At 40.1% G+C, this 21,786-nt stretch overlaps 1 long non-coding RNA gene across 1 annotated transcript in view; it reads left to right on the top strand.

Moving 5' to 3' along the window:
• Positions 1-10,702: 10,702 nt before the first annotated feature.
• LOC138762862 (uncharacterized) overlaps positions 10,703-21,786 on the top strand; it is a 49,774-nt gene continuing 38,690 nt past the window's right edge. The window contains exon 1 of the long non-coding RNA XR_011357215.1: positions 10,703-10,779. This is a non-coding gene — a long non-coding RNA (uncharacterized lncRNA). The remainder of the gene's footprint in view (positions 10,780-21,786) is intronic.

Genomic DNA, 21,786 nt, shown 5'->3' with positions numbered 1-21,786 from the left:
GATAAACAGAAAGGAAAGGCTAAGATTTTGATGCAGGCAGTCAAGGAAGTTGTGGAGGGACAGCAGGGAAATGTTAGGAGCTGTGTGCCAGCTCCTGGACATTGGGAGGAGCGCCGGGAGTGGGGAAGTAGGTCTGTTTCTCACAATAATGCTGGGGAGCTCTAACCATCCTTTGTGAGGAACCGATAAATTGAGTTGAAGATGCTTCTCTGGAGCAAGGTGACAGCTTTATGAGCAGGTTTCAGCTCAAATATGATGCTCACCTCGATAAATAGCCCAACAGCACTCATTATCCAAATTCCTACCTGAACTTTGGATGCACGAGGAAGGATGAAGGATCTTCCTGCAAGCTGTGTCTCACCAAGGATTTGAACGTCCTCATAATAAATCAATGCCAAAATGGAAATAGGCAAGGAAAGAAACTGATTTCGGTACTCAAGGAAATTAGTAAATACATGTTCTGAGTTGTGACAAAATCTTTTAGCTCAGAACATAAATGAGAACTGACTGAAATTTGTCCAAATTCCAATATGAATTCCACTGCAAAGCAGCCCAAGATAATTCACTCTGTCAGCTGTTAAACATGCTCAGAGAATAGCAGTAGCAACTGGCTAAAGAGCCTGAGGAATTGTAACAAAAAAAACTGACTGTTGCTCAATGATGCTTAGTGTTTCATAACAGATAGCCTCAGGGCTTCCTTTGTAGCTATTCAACATGAGCAATTGCTAGAGCGTGGCAGAAGAGCTGGTTATAATGGATAAGATCAACAAATAAAATACAAGAAGGCCTCTGTCCTCCCACCACAATGCCATGAGAGCTAGTTGTCAAACGTTAGCTTGGGTAATAATTCCACCCAATGTAGGAGGTCACCATTGGCACATTGGGGCAAAAATCCTTGGCCGCGTTCCACCAGCATATGTTGCACCAGTGACTTCTGGCCCTGACCCTGTCATATGTTTCTAGGGTCAAGATAGGATCGCTTTAGTTGAATACAACTGTGGGGGCCCAGTGACTTTGAAAGAAGATTATTTTCTGGGCTGTGAATGAGGCAAATCCTGCACAGCTTTTGCTTGGGAAGGTTAAAGCAAACAAAATCTTTAACTTTACAACTCGGCCTTTAATGGCAATTGGAATGAAGAATCCACCCATTTTGAATTCTACATGGGCAGCTGGGACATAATCAGTCACTCTCAAGACAACGATCATTAAATATGATGTAGATTGGGTGTACAAAGATCAGCGTGTACAGAGCCGTTGTCATACCCACGCTCCTGTTCGGCTCCGAATCATGGGTCCTCTACCGGCATCACCTACGGCTCCTAGAACGTTTCCGTCAGCGCTGTCTCCGCTCCATCTTCAACATTCATTGGAATGACTTCATCACCAACATCGAAGTACTCGAGCTGGCAGAGTCCGCAAGCATCAAATCCATGCTGCTGAAGACCCAACTGCTCTGGGTGGGTCATGTCTCCAGAATGGAGGACCATCGCCTTCCCAAGATCGTGTTATATGGCAAGCTCTCCACTGGCCACCAAAGAACTGGCCACACAAGGACTGCTTAAAGAAATTTCTTGGTGCCTGCCACATTGACCATCGCCAGTGGGCTGATATCGCCTCCAACCGTGCATCTTGGCGCCTCACAGTTCGGCGGGCAGCAACCTCCTTTGAAGAAGACCGCAGAGCCCAACTAACTGACAAAAGACAAAGGAGGAAAAACCCAACACCCAACCCCAACCCATCAATTTTCCCTTGCAACCGCTGCAACCGTGCCTGCCTGTCCCGCATTGGACTTGTCAGTCACCAACGAGCCTGCAGCAGACGTGGACATACCCCTCCATAAATCTTCGTCCGTGAAGCCAAGCCAAAGGGATTGGGTGAAACTGTGACACTTCCATATATTAAGATTGAAGATTGCTTTTGTTTGCCCTGTCAAGGTACACTAGTCCAGTGCCCCTGACAGGATGAGAAAGAGAAGCAAAAGAGAGTTCCCTTAGTGGCTTGGCTTGGTTGAATGGTGCACCAATAATAACTTTGTACTCAATGTCACCAAAACTAAAGAGCTGATTATTGACTTCAGGATGGGAAAGCCAGAGGTGTACGATCCAGAGATCACTGAGGGATCAGAGGTAGAGTGGGTGACAATTTCAGAGGAACTTTCATGGACCCAACACACCAATGGCATCGTGAAGAAAGCATGTCAGCGCCTTTACTTCCTCAGGAGTTTGCGGAGGTTTGGTATGACATCAGAAACCCTGGCAATGTTCTACAGATGTGTGGTGGAAAGTGCGCTGACCGGCCGCATCACAGTCTGGTATAGCAACACCAATATCCCTGAGTGTAAAGCCCTGCTAAAGGAAGTGGATAGAGCCCAGGACATCACAGGCAAACCACTACCTCCTCCCAACTACTGAGTACATCTACAGGGAACACTGCCATCAGAGAGCAGCAGCAATCATCAAGGACCCACACCACCCAGCACATGCTCTGTTCTCACTGTTGCCATCAGGAAAGGCATAGTTGCCACAAGAACTCGCACCATCATGTTCAGGAACAGCACCTACCCCTCTACCATCAGACTCCTCAATGACAAACTCAATCAGAGACTCATTTAAGGACTCTTACTTGTGCACTTTATAGATTTTCTTTTGTTCTCTCTGTTCTGCACAGTCAGTTCGTTTACAATTGTTATCTGTTCACAGTTATTTTGATTGTTTACATGTTTATGCTGTGTATAGTTTATTTTTTGCACTACCAATTTTTCCGTGCCTGCTGGAAAAAAGGAATCTCAGGGCTGTATGTGATGTCATGTATGTACCCTGACAATCTATCTGAAATCTGAATCTGACATCAAGTGTTCATTGATCCCACTGCCTCCTGCCTTCCCAAAACCTGTGTAGCTGCACTGCCTCCATCCATTCCAGCGGTGATCCTGAGCTCAAGGCATCCAAATCATCCTCCTCAGACCCTGGTTCTGAATACCTGATGCAATTAAGAAGCTGTCATTGACACCCTTATGAATCCCGATTCCCCCAATACTGCTTCCCACAAGGCAGTTATACAGCCTGGAGTGAGTCCTCCAGTACTAATCCCCGCACTGGTCTGCTGTTGTGATCCCCTATCCTTCTCAACTGAAAGGGGGCATGGGAGTGTTCTACCGCTCTGGTGGCTACACTGGCTGCTGCTCCCCTGGACCCCCGACCCTCATGGTCTGGACTGCTGAGCATGGGCACAAACCTCCATGGGATCGCCTATGAAAAAAGGCGGCCAGCCCCTTTCTACAGGCAGTTTAAACTTGCATGGCATCATCAGGTGGGACGGCTGGGCATTAGATATTCAGATTTTTTTCAGACTGATTTTCAGAGCATATGCATGACTTCAAATACAATCCTGAGATTCTTTTTCGCAAGGCAGAATTACCACTTATTGGTAGTGGAAAAAGACTGTACTCAACGTTTGACCTGCAGAGGAACATTGAAAGGCCTGTCTCCTCTCCCCACTTCTCCTGAGTCCACACCAGTGACCATTACAGCAATTCCACCACATGAACATCTCCAACCACACACACATATTCTGGAAATTAAGTACCGATACTCTAACTATTGGCCTTCCTTACTCCTTTTGGCAGAATGCAAGCATGGATTTGGATTATGCAATCGAGAGAGATTCTTTTTGAAGTCATTTATTAATGCACTAATCCCTGCAAATGTTCACAATTAAGTTCCTAATTAAACAGAAGAAACTTTCTTGCAATCAAACTTATTTTCTGGACTTTTATCTGCTAAACAGATGCTGTAAAGCTGACTAGATAAATGCTAAACTCACAAATCTCTTTTGAATAATCTTCCAAGCAAGCAATTGGCCCATTGGAACTCAATATCTGTAACTATGGTAACCATAGCAAAAAAAAGTCCACAATATTAAAAGTCATGCATTGCATATTTAAATATTAAAAGTGTAAAGATTAATAAAATGACCTAGAAAAATACAACTTTCACTTAAGTACAGCACAATTCAGGGAAATATAGAGTCACCTTACAGCTTGGGCTCCTTGATGTATGAATCCAAGGGACGTTGTGTAAATATGACAAAAAATAAGATTCTTGTCTATATTGCACTCAATACACTTCACTGACTTATGTTATTTTAATAGCGCAGTACCAAAGGCTGTTCCCAGTAAACCAGATTGTAAGGCTGTTATTAAAAACACATTAACCATTGACAAAGATCTCAAACCCAGATTCCACTGGTACCGGCACACCACCACAATGAAGTCTATTCTCTTAAGTATACCTCGTCCAGATGAGGCCACTTCCTTGGCTGCTTCGAAGTGTCAATGTTTCCAGTAGTGAACGAACAGACAAGAAAACTACTAAACCCCTCAAGAACCCCAGCTGCCACCTGCTCAGCTGTCAACACGAAGTGCTTCTGCCATTCAGAAACAGGTAAAAATGGGACAAGTATTAACTTTCATTTAGAACGTCTTTAAAAAGTTTGAAAACTTCGACAAAGTTACTTTTACTTCTCCAATCCCCTTTGAAGTCAATGAGCTTGGGAGTGCTGTGCATGACGTGATTGGCTGATGGAGGAAGATTTTCCTCAGAACTGTCAAGGATTCTCAGCATCTGTTTGGGACACTGAAATGAATCAGAATCAAAATTTATCATCATGAACATGTGTCATGAAATTTGTTGCTTTGCTGCAGCATTACAAGTGCAAGAATTGCCATAAGTTATATTTTAAAAAATGAATTCGAGCAAAAGAGAAGTGAGGGGGAGTGTTTGTGGTTCATTGTCCATTCAGAAATCCATGGCAGAAGGGAAAAAGCTATTTTTGTACCATTGGGTGTTCACCTTCCGACTGCTGTGCCTCCTTCCTGATGGCAGCGGTGATGAGGGTCCTTGAGGATAGAGGCTGCTTTCTTGAGACACCGCTTCTTGGAGATGTCCTGAATGGAGTGAAGACTAGAGCCCATAACGGTGCTGGCCGAGTTCACAACTCTCTGTCGCCTCTTCCCATCCAGTGCATTGGCACCTCCGTACCAGACAGTAATGCAACCAATCTCCACAGTACACCTGTAGATACTTGCAAGAGATTTTGGTAACAAACCAAACCTTCTCTAACTCCTCATGAAATCTAACTGCTGGCCAACTTACTTCATGATTGCACTTGGAAGTTACAAACCTACTCAGAGTTTGGCCAGTGAATTGAGGAGTACTGCATTTGCTTAAGTTCCCAGACCCTTCATTGGCATTTGTTGGCAAAAACTATCATGGTGACTGTGTGCTGCACCTATGTTTTGACTTTGAAAAATATCTTCTGCTACTCTTTAATTTTGTCATGCGACCAGGTTGAGAGGATCTTCTGACAGCAATGGACGCAGATGAACCCCACAGCAGGCACAATGGTACTTGAGTTTCACCCAACAAGTCTGTAGCAAAACAAAATTGTGATGAATGAAAGCTCAGGGTGTTGTATGACCTCTTGTTGTAGTGTCGTTGGAAAGTTCACATATCTCAGCTGCTGGATGGCATCATTTATAGTCGGCTCCATTCAAACTCCAGACATTGATGAATTGGAAACATATTTTCATTTAATTTAGCTATCATAATTTGAGATAAATGGCACAGAGATTGAAGTTATTCAACTCTCACATTGTCCAGCTGTCTTTCTGAAAGGAGAGAGAGCTTTAGTTTCAGACAGTCACTAATAAATCCAATAATAGACTGGATAATGCTGGCTGTTGTCAGAGATTTTGACTGTTATTCAGTGGTTGAAATATATAACATACGCAGAAGGCATAGAATTTACTAAGAGGCTAAATCTGTATCTGGTCAACCCCTACAATATACATAGAGCCTGGTTGCAGGTTTGTGCATTTTTGGCATTCTCCAGCATTAGTCTGAGATTCTGGGCAAGATTAGGCAGTGTGGGATATAAGACCCCTCTGCTTTCAATAGGAATTGCAGGGCAAAGATTTAAGGGAAGCTAAATAACTTTATAAAGGTGATAAAGGGTGACTTTAATATTTTCAAAATTTTTTTGTGTTTTAACCAATTTAAAGCAATACTAAATTGTAATTGTTAAGAAATATGGAGAGTGGACGTGGTAGGGGAGTCTAGAACCAGAGGGCACAACTTCAGGATGAATGGGCATCAATTTAATACAGATGTGGAAAAGATTTCTTCAGTCAGAGGAAGTCTGTGAGTCTCTGGAACTTGTTTCCATGGGCAGCTGTGGATGCGAGGTCATTGGATGTATTAAAAAGGCAGACATTGGCGGGTATTTGATTAATCAGGGCATCAAGGGTTATAGGGAGAAATGCGGGGAGTAGGGCTGAGTTGGAGGAGAGATCAGCTCTTGATAGAATGGCGGGGCAGTCTCGATGAGGCAATGGGCCTACTTCTGCTACTATATCTTGTTATCTTTATTAGAGTGTTTTGGTGCCTCCATCACAACTATATTAAAAATGTTGATCATTAGTACTAGCTGACATTGCCCTGCTTCTGTCATTGGCTTTGATGCCTGTTAGAAATATGTCGTTGGCAGTGGTGTCTGGACCTCTTTATGTGACCATCACATGCAGAGGGCTGCTACCCAATAAACATGATTGTGAGCACTGACTGCAGGCTCAGATTCAGGTCAGCTCACAACCGTTGTAGTGAAATAGAAATGAGAAGCATTTCCCAAATTGATATATGCCTGCGAGCAGGTTGCATCTTCACTAACAAGCTCTGACCTTTGCAGCATTTAGATGCACAGCTTCCTACATAGAGGAACATCAGACTTTGAAAGAAGCTGACTGCTATTCAACAAAGAATTTTTACCATGTTCTGACCTTTGGAGATTTTTCTTAAATGTACAACATCAAATGCTCAACCACGGCTTGAAAGGATCAGTCAAATCTTCCTGATGTTGAAATAAGCTTCTGGTGACAGGAGAAAATAGATCTATTGCAGTGGGCTAAGAAATGGCAGACTTGAAGAGTTGTATTTTGGTCAGTTAAACCAGGGCAGGAGCAGCACCGTATATGGAAGAGCCCTGGAGAACGTTGTGGAACAAAGACCAGGAAAGTGGGGAGGCAGGTAGGCAATTTGGTGAAAAAGGCATTTAACATGCTTGACTTCATTGGTCAGAGCTCTGAGTACAAGAGCTGGGACGTCATGTTATAATTATGCAAGACATTGTTGAAACCACATTTGGAGCTGAAAAGCGTGCAGAAAAGACTCACAAAGATTGGAAGGCTCGAGTTCTAAGGAGAGTCGGAAGAGTTTTTTTTCCAAAGGTGGATGAAGGGTGACTTTGAGGAGGCATATAAAATTATGAATGCACAGATAAAGTGAAAGGTCACAGTCTTTATCCCGGTAGGAGAGTCTAAAACGGGAGGTCATAGATTTAAGATTTCTTTTATCATCTCGCTGAAGGTGGTGTATTGAATTTTAATTAATTTAATTTAATTTTCGCCTCATGAGCCCTTGCTGCCCAGTTACACCCAAATGACCCACATTTTGAACGGTGGGAGGAAACCGGTGCCCCCAGGGAAAACCCACATAGGCACAGGGAGAAAGTACAAATTCCTTACAGACACCGCGGGATTTGAAACTTGGTCCTGAATGATGGCGCCGTAGCAGTGTGGCGTTAACCGCTACGCTAAACGTGCCACCCCTACGCTAACTGAAGAGGGGGGGGGGGATAGATTTAAAAAGGACTGGAGACTCACCTTTGCCTACAGAGAACGGTGCATATATGGAACAAACCGCCAGAGGAAGTAGTAGAGGATGGTATGATTATGACATTTAAAAGACATTCAGACAGGTAGATGTTTAGGACAGGTTTAGAGGATTACTTGACAAATGCAGGCAAATGGGATGAGCTTTGCTGGCATATGGATTGAATTTGGACCAAAGGCCTGTTCCCAAGCCGCTTGTGACTCCACGACTCTAATCATGGGGTGCTCTAGTGGAGAAAATGTATTGCATCTTGCAAGTAATATAATTTCAGACGTCAATTCAGGTTTCAATTAAAAAAACTTTTCTCATGTCCCTTCAGGCTATTGAACAAAATGTTCTCCCTCACCCCCCTTTAATACTGTACTTGATTTAGTTTGTTTATGTTGTCATAGATTCATACAGTATTGGTAAATGCCATTTGGCCCATCAGATCCTGACTTACCAGTGGGGAACCATGTTTATTCATCCCATTTTGCACTGCTCTGCATTCTGGTCTCAAGTCTGTTCTGTTGACATTGCATACATGGATTGTCCTCCATTTCCTCGAATGATTTTAGGTTAATATGTGACTTCCAAGATTCCTTTCTTCACTTCCTTTTTATCTGGATCTCCACCCCCACCCCACCCCCCCCATCCCCCTTCTCAGGAAAACTTAACAGGGCACAATTGCTTTGATCTTTATTCTCATGTGATGTTTATTGGCAAATGGCGATAATTGTGCCCTGATGGGAATACAAATACATTCTCTTCTACCAAAACATCTAAGCCCCAACAGACCAACACAAGAGCCTGGGGTCACCCAACAGCAGCGTTAAGGTACTACACTTCATGCTTCCACAATGGACAAGTAACTTTGCTGGATTTCTAGGCCTGGGATTTTCATGCCTAGTATCAAAGAATCACCAAGCCTCAAGTCCTTTTGGGCAATTGAAGATCTACAAGCAGCTCGAAAGAACAGCAGCTGAGCTGGTTCAGTGAGGGAGATGACAACAAATCAATCAGTGTTGCTGAATCACAACTCTGAAACAGAGTTCAGGAATTTGCAAGTTTGTTGTCTCCATTTCTCTGCTCCCTCATAGTATGTTCCAATGTGCAACTTTCTTTACAATTAACTTCAGAACTCAATCAACAGACGGAAATTTGAGATACTGCTTATTTCATCATGAAACCCCGAAAAAAACCTCTCAAAAGATGGGGTCGACTTGTACGCTGGATATACTTTTGATCCCTTAAATTCAGCTCAAAATCCAATCCCCACTGATCCGGTGTATAAGTCGACCCTTGAAAAACAAATTCGGCGAATGTCGATCCTTGAAAATAAAAAAAAATCCGACTGCGGCTGATTTTCATTGAAAACAACACAATTCTTTTCTTTTTCTTTGGCTTGGCTTCGCGGACGAAGATTTATGGAGGGGGTAAAAGTCCACGTCAACTGCAGGCTCGTTTGTGGCTGACCAGTCCGATGCGGGACAGGCAGACACGGTTGCAGCGGCTGCAGGGGAAAATTGGTTGGTTGGGGTTGGGTGTTGGGTTTTTCCTCCTTTGCCTTTTGTCAGTGAGGTGGGCTCTGCGGTCTTCTTCAAAGGAGGTTGCTGCCCGCCAAATTGTGAGGCGCCAAGATGCACGGTTTGAGGCGATATCAGCCCACTGGCGGTGGTCAATGTGGCAGGGACCAAGAGATTTCTTTAGGCAGTCCTTGTACCTTTTCTTTGGTGCACCTCTGTGGAGAGGTCGATAGCTCGCCATATAACACGATCTTGGGAAGGCGATGGTCCTCCATTCTGGAGACGTGACCCACCCAGCGCAGCTGGATCTTCAGCAGCGTGGACTCGATGCTGTCGACCTTTGCCATCTCGAGTACTTCGACGTTAGGGATGAAAGCGCTCGAATGGATGTTGAGGATGGAGCGGAGACAACGCTGGTGGAAGCGTTCTAGGAGCCGTAGGTGATGCCGGTAGAGGACCCATGATTCAGAGCCGAACAGGAGTGTGGGTATGACAACGGCTCTGTATATGCTTATCTTTGTGAGGTTTTTCAGTTGGTTGTTTTTCCAGACTCTTTTGTGTAGTCTTCCAAAGGCGCTATTTGCCTTGGCGAGTCTGTTGTCTATCTCATTGTCGATCCTTGCATCTGATGAAATGGTGCAGCCGAGATAGGTAAACTGGTTGACCGTTTTGAGTTTTGTGTGCCCGATGGAGATGTGGGGGGGCTGGTAGTCATGGTGGGGAGCTGATGGAGGACCTCAGTTTTCTTCAGGCTGACTTCCAGGCCAAACATTTTGGCAGTTTCCGCAAAGCAGGACGTCAAGCGCTGAAGAGCTGGCTCTGAATGGGCAACTAAAGCGGCATCGTCTGCAAAGAGTAGTTCATGGACAAGTTTCTCTTGTGTCTTGGTGTGAGCTTGCAGGCGCCTCAGATTGAAGAGACTGCCATCCGTGCGGTACCGGATGTAAACAGCGTCTTCATTGTTGGGGTCTTTCATGGCTTGGTTCAGCATCATGCTGAAGAAGATTGAAAAGAGGGTTGGTGCGAGAGCACAGCCTTGCTTCACGCCATTGTTAATGTCGATCCTTGAAAATAAAAAAAAAACCGACTGCGGCAGATTTTCATTGAAAACAACACAATTAGAACCCTTCAAAATCACTAAAATTTTCTGAAAACAAAAATACATTTAGAACCCTTCAAAAATCACTCTCACCATCACCATCTGAAGCAAAGATGGCAGTAAGTACATCCAGTCATCGTACAGATCCCAGTCTGTATCTGATGAGGCGGTTTCAGCTTTGTCGTCAGTGTCCCACAGTAAATCATCTTCGTGCCATCAATTACATAAGAGACACTGCACTTATTAAAGGATTTTAATCACATTTTTTGTCCTATGGCTTGAGCTTATCAAGTGATGCAGCACACATTGCCCCACCTTTGGTAAACAGCTTTTCTGCACTTGATATCCATGTATTCCATTCCTCGCGCACATGGTCTTTGAATGGGTTGTTCAAGCAGACATCGAGAGGTTGCAATAGAGTTGTGAAACCACCCGGGATAACCACCATGTAAGTATTATTTTGTGCTAATCTACTTTTAGTTTTCTCAGTTAAGTGGCTACAAAACATATCTCAGAACAGCAAACTCCATTCTTGGCCGCCTGTTCCACACATTGTCTATCCATAGTTTTACACCATTTTCACCCATCCATCCTTTTTCATGAAAATCTGCAAAAATACCTGCAGGGAATTTTATTTTTGGTTTAATTTTGCATTTGAAGATTATTGTGGGTCTTAACTATGTCCCGTCAGCCATGCACGATAACACCACGGTAAACCTGGTCCTTTCGGGGCCTGTACTTCTGGTTTGCACAGTTTTAACATCTTTCCATTCCACTGTTCTATTGCCTATCATGTTGAAATTCATGGAGGTTTCATCCATGTTTCTGATATTTGCCAATGCAAACTGGTGTTTCTGCCGGTTATGTATGATAAACTGGTGAAAACTTACAACTTTATGATCAAGATCTTTTGGTAGTTTCTGTGCAATTTTTGTTTTTTTGGCACAGTACTGGATTTTTCCTGTTCATGAAACGATTGCACCAGCCGACTGTAGACTCAAAATCTTCACTGTGGTCTGGGTGCGACTTGGCCCACTGCAGTGCAAATGTTCTTATTTTATTTCGAAGTGACTATGTAGCAATCTGGCCTCTGTTTACGTACCCATTCCACAACATGATTTTCCAATTCTGGCCAACAAGTGATTCCTTTTCTCAAAGAACATTGGCTTTTTGGTATGTTTCATAAAGTCTCTTCTTTCTTCCTTCACTCTCTTACCAACTTCTGCATTCCGCAAAGAGGTGGGTGACTGTTTCCACTCCAACGCAGTCATCTCAGGGACAAATTGCATTGTGGATGATATTCTGGTTGTACAGGCAGTATCTGACCAGGAGGGCTCCTCTGAAAACTTCTTGATTGTGAGCTCTGGCGATGAGGCATTCCACCTGATAACGTGGACAGTCTGCTCAGAAAGCCATCACCTAGTATCTATCAAGTCCTCATCTCGCAGTGTCTGCAGGATGTTCTGTGCTGACCTTGGCGTCAAAGGTGCTTGGAATATTTTCCTCAAAGGATAAGTGTTGTGGTAAAGTCCAGCTGACTGGGATGTTGCACAGCAACAGGGCCAGGACCATCCTTTGCAACACCTGGGACTGGTAGAACCTCAACAAATAGCAACACTTGGTGCCCTTGTACTTTGTTCCACAGCCTGATGCATCCACACATGAGGGTGGTCATCATGATGAGGACCATGTTCATTAACTTTAACTATTGCGATAATGGAAAAATAAGAAGGTATGTATAGTGGCACCTCAGTGCCACACTGTTGAAAAGGAAATAGTTTTACGAGTTAATTAAGAGACAGATAGAACTATATTATGAAACGAATCTTTCTTCTACTGATTAATATCTTTTTAATATGGGATCTCTTATACATAAAATCTTTACAGAGAATATGTACAGAGTTGGATGGTTTAGAAAAAAAATAACAAAACTGGAAAAAGAATATCAAAAAATGGAGTTACAAGAAAAATACAGATTATTAGAGAAAAAAAGAGATAACTTTACAAGCATATAGAGTGGAAAAAAACTATATTAAAAACAAAAAAAATTATGAATTAGGAGAACAGGCACAAAAAGTTTTATCTTGGCAGGTAAAGGCAGAGGAATCATTTGGAATGATAAATGCAATAGAAACAGAGGCTGATATTATAACATAATCAAAAAGAATTAAATAATATTTTTAGACAATATTTTATATATCAGAATTATTAAGAGATGAAAATGAGATGGACAAACTTTTAACAAATGTTGAACTTCCAAAATTAGAAGATAGAGAATGGGTTGATTTAGATGCCTCTTTCACAAGAGAAGATATTGAGAAAGCTTTGGGTATTTTCAAGCAAACAAATTTCCAGGGGAGGATGGGTTTCCTCCCAAGTTCTATAGAGAATTTAAAGATTTATTGATGCCCCTTATGATGGATGCATTGGACTGGGCAGTGGAGACCCAGACCCTCCCAGAATTTTTTTCAACTGCTATAATTACAGTGTTACCGAAGAAAAGTAGAGACCTATTAAGAACTTCATCATATTGACCTATATCACTCCTGAATACTGATTATAAAATATTGGCAAAGGTGCTAGCTGATAAATTGGGACAATATTTACCAAAATTAATAGATCCAGATCAGGTGGGATTTGTTAACGAAAGATGCTCTTCAAATAGTCTGGGTAGACTATTTAACATAATACATATGGCAAAATCAAAGTTGAATCCATGTATAACAGTCTCCATAGACAGAGAAAAAGCATTCAACTGTTTAGAATGGTCTTTCTTATTTAAAACATTGGAAAAATTTTGCTGCAGGCAGAAATGTTATAAATTTGATAAACCACAAGCCAAAATCATAACTATTAATCAAATGTCAGTAGTTTTTCTCTTGAGTAGATTGAGTGGACAGGGATGCCCTCTGTCCTCAGTGCTTTTTACCCTAGCTATTGAACCACTGGCAGAGATTATATGAAGAGATTCAAATATTGAGGGCTTCAACATTGGACCTAACTGAATCATTGATAAAATTATAAAAAACATTAGAAAAATATGGAGGATATCAGGTTATAAAATAAATATGGACACAAGAGTGAGATAATACCATTGATGAATTTTAACTATGAAAGATATCCAAAAGGTAGTAGATTTAAATGGAAGATTCAGTGAATCAAATACTTAGGAATAATGACGACTAATAATTTACGGAAATTATATAAATTGCACTCCTCTTTTAGAAAAAATAGAGAAAGATTTACAGAAATGGAAGACCTGTCAGTTACTCTAGTTGGAAGAGTAAATTGTATTAAAATGAAGGAGATGCCCAGATCACAGTATCTTTTTCAATCGTTGCCTATTGCACGACCTAAAACTTTCTTTAAATTATTAAATAATTATATAAGGCAATTCCTATTGAACAACAAAGTGCTGAGAATTTATAAAAGAATGGATCCCCAGGGTCCAGAATTACAGGAAGAAATGGAAATAGAAAGGGCACACAGAACATTAGCCCCTAAACCACAACCACAACAAAAACCAAGATCCATTCTAGTAAAATTCCTAAGATATGCAACAAGAGAAAATATATTGGAGAAGGCAATGAAAAAATAAGAGAAGACAAAAAACCACTGGAATACAAGGGTCAAAATTTTTTTTTTTCTATCCAGATATAAGTTTTGAACTCCTGAAGAAGAGGAAGGAGTTTAATGCAGCAAAAACGACCCTATGGAAAAAAGGTTATAAATTTATGTTAAAATACCCAGCGGTACTTAAAATAGTTATTCCGGGGCAGCAAAGCAAACTATTCTCGGATCCGGAAGAAGCACGAAAATTTGCAGAACAACTACAAAACAGACAGAGAGATGAAGTGATGTAACAAGAACAAAAATGACAACAAACTATATATATATATATATATATATATATATATGAATATAAAATAGAGTATAAGTAAGAACTAAGAAGGGAAAGAAAGGGAAGAAAGGAAGTAAGGAGGGAATTAAGCGAGTGACCTTTGTTATATATGAAGATTAAAATCTTTTCTGGGGGGATGGGTGGGGAAGAATAACAGTCACTGCAAAATCAGTTGACGCTTGCGAGCGGATTCGCAAATCCAAATGGAGAGGGGAGATGTGGTTGCCCGACAAGGGACAAAGGGCAACTCAAAAAGGGGAGGGACTATTGGGGTTAAAGGAATTTTAGATATGAGAATAGTGGAAATATTTTATGTTTTAGAAATGTTGTCTTATAATGTGTTCAAAAAAAGAAAGCAGAAATGGATAAGAAGGGAAGGTGGTGATGAGGAAATGGAAAGGAAAGATAAACAAAGTATGAAATGACTATGTTGAACTATATGACTTTAAATATTAATGGAATACATATCCAAATCAAAAGGAAGAAACTGTTAAATTTACTGAAAAAAATAAAAAATTGATATAGCCTTCGTACAAGAAACACATCTAACTGAAGTGGAACACAAGAAATTAAAGAGAGATTGGGTAGGACATGTAACAGCAGCATCATATAATTCAAAAACCAGAGGAGTAGATATATTAATCAATAAAAATGTACCAATCAAAATAGAAGAGGAAATAATAGATCCAGCAGGGAGATATGTAATGATAAAATGTCAGATATATTCAGAATTTTGGAATTTACTCAATGTATACTTACCTAATGAAGAAGATCAAAAATTTATGCAAGATATCTTTTGAAGATAGCAGATACGCAAGGGAACATACTAATAGGAGGGGATTTTAACCTTAATTTGGACTCAAACATGGATAAAACTGGAAAAAAAACTAACAGAAAGAACAAAGTAACCAAATGTATAATTAAATTGATGCAAGAAATGCAACCTTTGGATATATGGAGGAAACAACACCCAAAGGAAAAGGAATATTCATATTATTCGGGTAGACACAAAACATACTCAAGGATAGACCTATTCCTGTTATCAGTCCACATTCAAGGGAGAGTTAGGAAAACGGAATATAAAGCTAGACTATTATCGGATCACTCACCCCTGTTATTTGGAATAGAGCTAGAGGACATCCCACCAAGAATGTATAGATGGAGATTAAACTCCATGTTACTTAAAAGACAGAATTTTAGAGAATTAATTGAACAACAAATTAAAATGTACTTTGAAATAAATACGGAATCAGTGAAAGATAAGTTTATACTATGGGACGCAATGAAAGCATTCATCAGAGGGCAAATAATAAGTTATGTAACAAAGATGAAGAAGGACTACAATCGGGAAACAGAACAGTTAGAAAGGGAAATAACAAATACAGAAAAAGAATTAGCAATCAAGGAAGATACAACTAAAAGAAGAGAATTGGCAGACAAAAAAATAAAATATTAAATACTACAAACATATAAGGTGGAGAAGAACATAATGAAGACAAAACAGAAATATTATGAGCTAGGAGAAAAAACGCACAAAATTCTAGCGTGGCAGCTTAAGACAGAACAAACTAAAAGAATGGTATTGGCATTAAGGAAAAAGGACAAACAAATTACATATAATCCAACGGAGATCAATGAAAACTTCAGGGAATTCTATGAACAACTATATCAAACTGAAAATGAAGGGAAAGAAGACAAAATAGATGAATTTCTAACTAAAATTGAACTATCGAAATTACAAACAGAGGAACAAAATATATTAATAAAACCATTTGAAATAGAAGAATTACAGGAGATATTAAAAACCTACTGAACAATAAAACACCAGGAGAGGATGGACTCCCAATAGAATTCTATAAAACATTTAAAGACTTATTAATTCCTTCCCTCCTGGAAGTAATCAACCAGATTGAAAAAACACAAAACATACCAGATTCATGCAAAACAGCAATAATTACAGTAATACCAAAGACAGGGAAAGATCCACTTGCACCAGCATCATATAGACCAATATCTCTACTTAACACAGATTATAAGATAATAGCTAAACTCTTAGCAAACAGATTGGCTGACTATGTACCAAAAATAGTAAATCTAGACCAAACTGGATTTATTAAAAAAACACGAACAACAGACAATATCTGTAAATTTATTAACTTAATTCATGCAGTAGAAGGAAATAAAACTATAACAGTAGTGGTTGATTTAGATGCAGAGAAGGCATTTGACAGAGTAGAATGGAATTATTTATTCAAAGTACTACAAAAATTCAGCCTACCAGAGAAACATATTAATTGGATTAAAGCATTATATAAGGGGCAATTGGCAAAAGTGACAGTAAATGGATATATGTCAAAACAATTTAACTTAAGCAGATCAACAAGGCAGGGATGTCCACTATCTCCCTCACTATTCGCGTTAGCTATAGAACCACTAGCAGAACTAATAAGAACAGAAAATAAAATAAGAGGGATAAAAATAAAAGAGAAGGAATATAAAATCAGTCTATTTGCAGATGACGTTATAATATACTTAACAGAACCAGAAATATCAATAAAAGAATTACATATGAAATTGAAGGAATATGGAGAAGTATCGTGGTACAAGATCAACGCAAATAAAAGTGAAGCAATGGCAATGAATAATGCAGATTTCACAAAGTTTAAAAAAGAATCACCATTTAGATGGCAAACACAAGCAATGCGATACCTAGGTATACAACTAAATAAAAATCTCGGCCATCTATATAAACTAAATTATCATCCATTAATGAATAAATTACAAGACGACTTAGAGCATTGGAAAGACTTACCATTAACACTGATAGGAAGGATAAACTGTATTAAAATGCACATCTTCCCAAGGATACAATACCTATTTCAATCGTTACCAATTCACCTAACAGAGAAATTCTTCAAGGAGCTAAAGAAAATAATAAGGAAATTCTTATGGAAAGGGAGGAAACTGAGGATAGCACTAGATAAATTAACAAAATGGTACAAACAAGGAGGCTTACAACTATTTAAGAATTATTATAGAGCCGCACAATTAAGATACCTATCAGATTTTTATCAAACAAGGGAAAAACCAGATTGGACCAGATTAGAACTAGATAAAATAGGGGAGAAGATACCTGAGCATATACTATATAAATAGGATGAAAAATTGGTGCAATGTAGGAATTCACCGGTATTGCACCATCTGCTCAACATTTGGAAGAAGATTCACGTAGAAAGGAATAAAACAAATTACCAAATACCAGAATTAATATTGACGCAAAATCAACTAATCCCTTTCACAATAGATAACCTTTCCTTCAGAGAATGGGAGAGAAAAGGGATCAAAAGAATAGAAAATTGTTTTTTGGGAAATAAATTATTATCCTTTGAACAAATGAAGGATAAATATAATATAACTCATGATACAATGTTTGCATACCACCAACTGAAAACTTACTTGAAGGACAAATTGGGAAACAGTCTGAGGTTACCAGAAGGAAGCAATTTTGAATATGTGATTACAGACACAATGATAATTTAAAAATTTATAACAAACATGTACATCAAACTGCAAGAAAAGGAGAATGGGGAAACAAACGGTAAACCTAAACAAAAATGGGAACAAGATCTAAACATAAAGATAAAGAATGAAACATGGGAAAAGCTATTCTCCGGAACTATGAGAAATATAATAAACACGAGGTTACGCATGATACAATTTAACTGGATACACAGGCTATACATCACACCTCAAAAGTTAAATAAATAGGACCCAACAGTATCAGACAGATGTTTTCGCTGTAAAAAGGAAACGGGAACAACAATTCATGCAATTTGGACATGTGAGAAAGTGGAAAAATTTTGGGAAGATCTAAACAAGATATTAAATAAAATCACAAAAAGCAATATACCAAAACCCCAGAGATCTTCCTCCTAAGTAATATAAGAAATAAAGAATTTGGACTCGATTTGGATGGAGCACAAAAAAGATTTGCTATGATAGCCCTAGCTGTAGCAAAAAAATGTATTATGTCAACTTGGAAATTAGAAGACATCTTGAGAATACAACAATGGTACATAGAAATGAATAAATGTATTCCATTAGAAAAAATAACATATAATTTAAGAAATTACATTATAATATTCGAACAAATATGGGAGCCATACATGAAACACAATAGAGAAGTCCTACCGTGGACTTCCACCACCTAAAATGACAGAAGGAGAAGATAATGAAAAGAACTGACTCAGTAAAATTTCTTGTTTATTTTTATTAAGTGACAACATTGTTTAACGGGTTTAATGTATATTATAGATTGAACTTCAAATAAATGGGAAGGGGGTGAGGGAGGGAGGGAAGGGAGGGGGGAAAAAGGGGGAGAAAATGACATTGTATATATTCAAGAGAAAAAATGTCTGTATGTATCTTGGTCAATATGGTTAATAGTGTGAAAAATAATTAAAAAAAAACTAGAAATTTGTGCTAGGAGAGTTTGTCCCAGACATGGAGCAAGCTGTTATAGTGGCCAGCCGCCATAGCTATTAGTGATGACTGGCCATGGTGTTTCCCAGAAAAGTGCAAGGGGGTTGGCAGTGGTGAGCTGCAGAACCTCAGTGTTGATGATAAAAACACCAGGTGGTTGTCATGGAGTCATGTTTGTCTGGGGGAACGTGCGCCCTCATTGCCAGTACGCGTGAAGCCTGAGCCTTTGGATGTGATGCAACACTACTTTCTGCCTTGTTGTTTCATGTGCCACAAAATGTCTGCACAGGCAGCCACTGTTCAAGGGTTATCAAAGTCCTCGTCAGCCAACATGAGGTGGATGTCTTTTGGCATATGGTCTAAAACAAATGTTTGAAGAGCAGGCAAGGCCTATGGCCATCTGCCAGTGACAACACGTCATTCATTAACTCCGAAGGGGCACGGTCCCCCAGGCCATCAATATGGAGTAGTCGTGCAGCTCGCTCGTGACATGAGAGACCATAAATCCAGACAAGGTGGGGTTTTAGGACTTTGTACTTGCCGAGAGCTGAAGGAAATCCACCACTCGACTGGCTGTGTCCTGGTTGAGGGCGCAAACCACATGATAGTACTTAGTGGTGAATGTGGAACTGCGCCTCAGCCTTCCTGAACCAAACTTCAGGTTGAGTGGTCCAAAAGACAGGCAGTTTGAATGAAACCACTGCATTGTCCATGTTGGGTCCTAAATTTGTTTGGGTCTGTCGGGGTCACCAATATATCAACTGTGTCGCAGAGCGAAATGAACAACGAGAAAATTATCAGACGTAGTCAAGTCAAAATTCCGTAAAAGTCACCTGCTGCTTTTGAAAACCCCGTGTATTCCCAATGACGTCATCGCATTGTGATGTCACGACGTCACTTGGAACCTCTTGAGCCGGTTTGATTCAGCCTCCGGTGAGACGTTACAATAGCAAGAAATAAATGTGTATTGGGGAAAAAAAGCAGGTAAATCGCTGAAGGCACCATTATGTAAAAATGTGTGGCTGCATTTGAATCTGGGTAACAAAATATTGAATTCACGGTATGACAAAAGAATAAGGTATGTTGATGATTGTTATATGGAAGGACCTCTCAAGTGTTTTGAACAATTAAGAAATAAGTATGGAGTAGCTAATAGGACTTTCTTTTGTTTTTTCTAGTTATGATCGTTCTTAAGAGAAAGATGGGGACCAAACTTGGCCTCACCTGAAATTAGTGAAATGGAATAAGTGGTTTGACTGGGGAATACACTTAAATTTATAACTAAGATGTACTTTGCTCTCCAGAATGAAAGTGCAAAACCAGGTTTACAGAGATCAAGAGAGAGAGATGGGAGTTGCAATAATGGGAAGAGGCTGGTCTGATTGGTGTTTGGATTGCATGACATCAATTATAAATGCAAGACATGGATTAGTACACTATAATTTCCTACACAAATTACATCTCACACCATAAAAATTACATAAATCAAAATCTGAAATAATCAGACATGTGGTTTAGATGTGCAATTGAAACTGTATTTGGGCAACTTTATTGAAAGAAGCAATAAATTAACTAAATTCCAAATGTCACTTCTTAAAATAGCCTTAGCAGTGGCAAAGAAATGTATCATGATTACTTGGAAATCCTACTCCCCTCTATTTATAGAACGAGATGAAGAGTTGCATACTTATGGAAAAAAATACTTTTAACTTAAAGAACAAATATGACATATTTATCAAGATATGACAGCAATATTTCAACCATATTGGTGCCCAATTATAATTATAATAATAAAAAGGGCAATAATAGATGCTGCTGTGGTATAAATGCAAATAACTTCCCCATAGTATTTTTTTATGGTCAACATAAATTTGAGCCTTGACAGTTTGAGGATTTATATTGTGAAAAGGGAAGGAGGAGGGATTGTTTTGGTTGGTTTTTTTTTGTAAGAAAAGGTTTATATATATGAGACTTTGCTACGTATAGTTATGGAAAAAAAACAAAGAATAAAATATTAAAATGAAGATGAGGACCATGTTGGGTATACCTGCTCGCATTGTCTGGTGCCTTGTACATGTGGACCTTTTGGACTTCTTCCATTTTGGATCCACATATGAACTGGAAGACTGCTCTGGTGACGGGGGATGGGTCATACCTGCACCACATACAGCTGTGCCGAGAGCACCTCGCACCTAATGATTGGGTTCTTCCCTGTTATTGAGAGGGACCATACCATGCCCACTGACGCAATTTCTGGTGGACATTTACAATCCTCCAAACCAGATAGATCATTAACACCTTTAGGCAGTTAGATCTGACTGTGAAGCAGATCGTGGACTGGTTGGGCCAGTTACTGAAGAGCATTGCTTCACTCTTCTTCCAGTTTACCCTAGCGCCTGATGGAGACTCAGTCTGGCTGCAGATGCTGATCAATCTGTGGTCTGATCGAGCGTTTGAACAAAAGACAGTGACATTGCCCATGTACCAGGAGGCCTTGGACTGAGTTCCTCCACTGCCTGGCAATGTCATTCCTCTTATGCCGTCATCCTTCCTGATGAATTTAGCAAAGGGTCTATACAGCACACAAATCAGACCAGAGAGAGTGGGCAGTCCTGCCTGACTCCAGAATTGATGGAGAAGTTATCTGTTTCCCATCCACTGATTCGACTGTGCTACAGATGTCCTTGAAGAGCAGTTTAATCAAATTTCGGATTCCATCCGCAAAGCCTATTTTTGTGATATCTGATCGTAGGCCTTCTGGTCTAAGCTGGCCAAGTAGATTTTTAATTTAATTTAATTTTAATTCAAACAGACAGCATGGGTCAATGCCGCCCAATTTACAGCCCCTCGACCTACACCCCTGGTACATTTTAAACGGTGGTAGGAAACCGGAGCTGCCAGAGAAAATCCATGCAGACATGGGGAGAAAATACAAACTTCTCTCAGGCAGCAAGGGATTTGAACCCAGTTCCAGTCCGAATCGCTGTTGCTGTAAAGCCGTTGCGCTAACCGCTACGCTAACCATGCCGCCCATGTCCACCCCACCTGTCCTGCTCGCAGGCGATGGTACCT

Source organism: Narcine bancroftii, chromosome 5, assembly GCF_036971445.1.
Source record: "Narcine bancroftii isolate sNarBan1 chromosome 5, sNarBan1.hap1, whole genome shotgun sequence".
Classification (NCBI taxonomy): domain Eukaryota; kingdom Metazoa; phylum Chordata; class Chondrichthyes; order Torpediniformes; family Narcinidae; genus Narcine; species Narcine bancroftii.
The sequence above is the reverse complement of the archived record's forward strand: the minus strand, read 5'-3'. Positions and strand labels throughout refer to the sequence as shown.